This window comes from Malania oleifera, chromosome 2 (assembly GCF_029873635.1).
Source record: "Malania oleifera isolate guangnan ecotype guangnan chromosome 2, ASM2987363v1, whole genome shotgun sequence".
NCBI lineage: Eukaryota > Viridiplantae > Streptophyta > Magnoliopsida > Santalales > Ximeniaceae > Malania > Malania oleifera.
Window position 1 is genome coordinate 54,257,391 of NC_080418.1, and position 5,831 is coordinate 54,263,221.

Sequence of the window (5,831 nt, forward strand, 5' to 3'; positions counted from 1 at the left end):
GGTCATAGCCTGGGCTTGCTTATGATATGGCGTATGACTAGTTGTTAGCTCACTCTCTATGTCGTACTAGCCTTTCAGGTTAACAAGGGGCTGACTTGGCAACCTACCCTTATCCTTCCTACTTAAAGATGTAGCTAGTTGGCCCATGGTGGCCTCTAGCTTCACTATGGACTGCGGGTGTGACTGGAGTAATTGCCGATTAACTTGACGATCATCCTCAATATGCTTAAGGGCTTTCAGCACTGTCTCCTAAAACAATCTATCATATTGGGGCTGAGGAGGAGATAGTTGTTGATAAGCTAATTGTCGAGGGGAAGATACGGAAGGATTTTGAGGATTTGAATTCTAAAATGGTCAAAGAGGTGGAGCATTGGGTGATTGTTGAGGTCTTTGAGCTGGAAAACTCAGAGCTTATGGCCTCCAGAAGAAGCTAGGATGTTTACACCACCCAGGATTATACTTGTTAGAGTATGGATCATTGGTTAGCATATCGTACCAATTTTAGGTGGCCTTAACTTCCTTTTGCACAAACTCAGGTGTGGGAGGCACATGGGGGCAATTATAGCAGCTGTGAGAGGGATGAGAGCAGATGGAACACACTTCTGCACATGCCACTGGCTGGGATTGTTGTCCTAAGGACAATAACTAATCTAGTTTCTTTACAATGGTGTGCAGCATAGGGACAAGGTCATGGTCGGCGATTAACTCATAAACTCCCTTAAGATGGGATGAAGAAGGTTGGGAAGGTCTACAAGCAGCCACAGTATGTTGCTGAGATTTTTCAATGAGGGTCTCAAAAAGAGTCCAAACCTCATTCTCATGATTCATGAGGAAAGTACCTTTACAAGATGCATCGACCATGGCTCTATCACACTCAGTTAACCCCTCATAGAAGGTTTAAACTAATAAACATCTAGGAACTTTGTGATGTGTGCATTTATAAAAAAGGTCCTTAAAGCACTCCCATGTATCAAAAATTGCTCACCATCTATTTGTGAAAAATTGGTAATTGCCATCCTAAACTAGTTAGTATTCCCAATGGGGAAGTACTTTTTTAGGAATTCGTATTGCATGGTGGCCCAGGTGGTCATCGAGTTCGACTTTAAGGAATTCAACCAATATTTGGCTTTGTCCTGCAGAGAGAATGGAACAAGCCTTAAACGGAGTGCATCATCACCAAAGTTAGGTATATGGATGATGGAAAAAATTTTAAGAAACTCATCTAGATGCTTATATGGATTTTTAGTTGAATTCCCAAAGAAGTTGGGAAGCATCAAGATCATGCAAGTCTTGATTTCAAATTGCGTTGCCTCGACATTCGAGAACCGGATCCAAGATGGTGATGTGTATGCATTGGGTGTGAAATAGTCCCTCAGGGGTTGAAAGGGTTGCTCATCCACCACAGGTCGATGAGAAGTAAAAGGTTTCGGGTTTTGGTAAGCGGGAATTGGTCGGTGTTCGGCCATGATTTTAGGTTCTGAGGATTCGACTAACTCTGGACTAGAAGTAGATTTCCTAATTGACCTACGGGATCTCTTAATCTTAGGGTCTATAGGCACTAACCCGCGATCCAAAGATCGCAAACCTAGCATATACAAATTCAACACAATCAAGACTGCAAGTATAAAAAAAAAAAAATATGTGTTGACTTTTTGAGTCAGATCTTTATTTTGATGCTGACAAAGCACATGTTTCTTATGTGTGTAGTTAGCATGTGAATAGGTCCATTAATTTAAAACACACATAAGGAAATGGCAATGGAAACTTGCAGAACTTAAAGCCTATATGATCAAATGCATTCCATGAAGTTAGAAGAGCAAAATGATGAAGAAGACATTTATTTCTTATTGTAATTGCATTTATTTTTATTATTTGGTATGTAATAAAACATGGATCGGCATGATATGATTGTTTGCTCAGACAAAACCATAGATTGACCATAGGGAGTCACAAGACCGTAGAATAGCCTTAGGAATCACCTTTGGTCGACCGATGTCAAATTTTTTGGGTTAACTCTCAATGACCATAGATTGACTTTAGGTCCCTAAACATCATATGAAAAGTCCCCTATAACTAAGAAATTACACTTATGTGAACCAGGGTGACTTCAAATGAAAATCAGGACTTAAATGCACACTTTAAGTGTGTTCAGTCGACCAAATCCAAACCTACATAGAAGCCTCGATCGACTAAACATACCAATGTTAACAAGTTGACCATTCGATCGACCATTTTAAGACAAACTTGCACTACTCAGTCGACCGAACTGACACGTGGGTGACTCCCAACAACCTGGTTAACTGAACCACTAGTTAAAATCTGACCTAGTCGACCGAACCTCAGAATCTGGTCAACCGAACTTGCCCTGGTCGACCGAACCTTTGAGGGTTCAAAATCACCTTAATACGGTCGACCAAAACATCAGTTCAAAAATGCCACGGTCGACCGAACTTAGTGATATGGTCGACTAAAACTGTTGGGTTGGAATTTTTAAAAGCGCTAAAACGTCATTAACTTTTCATTAAATTTTTCCAAAATACCGAGCATGTCCCAAACGGTCATAATTTTCATAAAATCTATAAATACCCCCTTATTTGATTTGATTAGCAACTTTGATTAACTCCAAGTTCTCTCTAAACCTTTGTTAATCAAAGTTCCCCCAAAATATTTTTTATTGTTAAAATCATTCTTTTGGGGCAAAATCTTTTATACAAATCTCACCAACTCTCTTTCGCGTATTTATTTCAAAATCATTTTTGAGGAGAGTATTTTATTCAAGGCATTTTAGTTGCACATAATCTCATTAGGCACTTAATCTTTGAAAAATATTTTTGAGAGTGTTGCTTAGGTTTTCTCCCGGTTATTTATTTGATAAATATTTTTGGAAGAAAATTATTTACAGCACAAATATTTTATTGAGCTTAAATTCCTAAATTCTTCAAATATTTTTTATTTGAAAAAATATTTATAGGAGAACAATAATACTTATTTTTCATATACATTTTATTTGTACAAAATTATTTGATAGCACCCTTACTCTACTAAGCATAATACATATCATTAGAGAGTGCATATATTTGAACTTTAATGTGTATATCTCTGCTTGTATTTCAGAAGCATGTTTTATGTACAAAAATGTTTTAATGTTCCGGTTGGGTTCAGCCCATAAATGGAACTGGGGAGTCTCAGCCCCATAAATGAGACCAATTTGGTTCAACCTAGAAATTGAACAAGGAAGTCTTAGCCCCGTAAGTGAGACAAGTTGGGCTCAACCTTGTAATTGGTCTGGGGCTTTCCTTACCTCGTAAGGAGATGATGTAAATGGCTTCTGCTCCACTTGTTTAAGTGAGCAGGGATTGTAATGCCCTATACCTGCCAAGTGGGGCCCGAAGGTCACGTGTCACATACACCTGCTTCTAATACCATACACCACAATTATGCAGCGGAATTAAAACATATAACCTCAAATTCAAATACCAGAGGCAACCTATATGCATATATATATATATATCCCACAAACATTCATCACCATTTGCTTATTTTACATACTAGTATTTAAAAAAAATATAAACTTACATAACCTATATATACAAACTTTCCAAAATACTCAAAACTTTACCCTGCCAGAGTCCTAAACACGACCTTCTGATGGACTTGAAAATATAATCATCCACTAGAGTGAGATACATCTCAGTAAGGAAGAACAAATCATAACAATGTGTGGCAGAATATTTAAATATTATAAAATATATATTTGTTTGCCATTCACCATCAACCGCAGCTAAGAAACACATCAATAATATCAACATTGGTCTTTGATTTCATACTCATATCTAATACACATAAATACTGGCTTCTGATTTCATACTCACATTTATAACTATTTTTAATAATATTACTCGAGAATAAGGAAGATTACCTGCCCATACAAGTAACTTCCCTATGCTCTAATACCAGTATAAGGGCACTCACCTTACTCAGTAAGCCCTCGGGCTACGTATATAGACAAAGCCTCTAAGAATAGGGAAGATTACTCGTCCATACAAGTAGCTTCCCTCTGCTCTGGCATCAACTGAAAATACCAAGGCACTCGCCTTTCTCAACAAACTCTTGGCAGAGAGTTTTACTTTGTCATTTATATATACATACAATTAAATTAATATATCATTCATCTTATCAGATCACATTCCACATAATTGATACACGGTCCACACAGGAAAAACATCAACTCATGGTCCACACAAGACTTGTCCACATAGAACAAACATCATCACATGAACACAACGTGGCCTACTCAGGCACCACTAACCACCCATAAAAATTCTCATGACCTACCCATAGTATATTAGTAGAACAACCTCCTCGGGCTTTCCAATGCTCTACCGTGATATATAATGACAATATACGAACTCCTCAGGCCTGCCAACGCATATCGTGATTACATGTAGGCAATATAATGAACTCCTTAAGCTTGCTAACCTTATATTGTGATACACGCGAATAACCACACAAAAATCCACACACACATCACATTATTTGTGTAACGACCCGAATTTAAAATGGAAATTTGAGTAATAAAGAGAGAGGGAAATAGAGACAGAAACAGAAGGAGGCCGTAGACTTTGTCGACGAACGCTCCTCGTTCATCGACGACATTGCATTTGGGGAATAAAATAATTTTTAAGAGATTGCCTGAATTCGTCGACGAAGGCTTTAAGAATTTTGTTGATGAACATAGAGTTTCATCGACGAGAAAATACCGAGAGGGGTTCTGAGGTAGCCTGAATTTCGTCGATGAAGATCGGGCTCGTCGATGAATTCTGCTGTCTATATATATGAAAAATCCTATTTTTAAATATCATTTGAAGCTTCCTCTCCACTCTCTCTCTCTCCTCTTCAGCTCTCTCACTCTCTCTCTTTGATTTTGGGCTAGTTTTACGTCGAATCAAAAATCTGAGGCTACCACGACGCTCTTGGCGAAGTTCTCTACAAGTTTGTCAAAGCGGATCATTGGGGAAATGAAGTAGGAAATCAACCCAGAGTTGAGGTAAGGCCTTTTAAGCAAAATTAGACTTTATGGTAGTTATAGAAATTGACGTACGCATGAAAATACTGATGTTTAGTACTGGAAGTTTTAAGTTTACGAGTATTGATCAGGAAGTCATACAAGGGTTAGCCTAGGGTATTTTGGGGGCTATCTCAGTAGCTAGGTAAGGGAATAAACTAAAGCAGTTATTTTCCATGCAATTTATTATTGATTATGAGTAAATTTATTTCCAAAAAAAACAAATGTTATACTTGTATATTATAGATGAAATGTATGTTTGGAAAATACTGCTATTATGATTAAAATATATATGTATGTACGAGATGCTAGAAATGATGATTTTTAGAATATGAAGCATGACTTTAAACGGCATATGTGTGGCATGAACATTATTTTTATGTGAAGTGAATCAAGATATGAGTGATTTTACGAGCAAGCATATTTCCAGGTGTTTTGAAAAGATGAGTTATGCTATACTGAGTTTGACAAATATATGAAAAATGAGTTATTTTCATAATGTAAATACCTGAAACGTAAAATGTTATTGGCGCAAGGCCATGTAATTATATTATTGGCATGAGGCCGTATTTACGATTTTAGCACGAGGCCATGTATTTATATTATCGGCACAAGGCCGTATTTACGATTTTGGCACGAGGCCATGTATTTATGATTTCGGCACGAGGCCGTATCTATGTTTTCGGCACGAGGCCATGATGATGTTATGTATGTTCATGTATTATATGTTATTACAACCAGGATGTTAGTTTAGTTCAGTTCAGGG

General features: G+C 37.5%; 1 non-coding gene across 1 annotated transcript; it reads left to right on the forward strand.

Annotated features, from left to right (window-relative positions):
- The first annotated feature begins 919 nt into the window (after positions 1 to 919).
- On the forward strand, positions 920 to 1,024 carry LOC131150098 (small nucleolar RNA R71). Its single transcript, XR_009135480.1, has one exon. It is a non-coding gene; the product is annotated as a small nucleolar RNA R71 (small nucleolar RNA).
- The last annotated feature ends 4,807 nt before the right edge of the window (positions 1,025 to 5,831 follow it).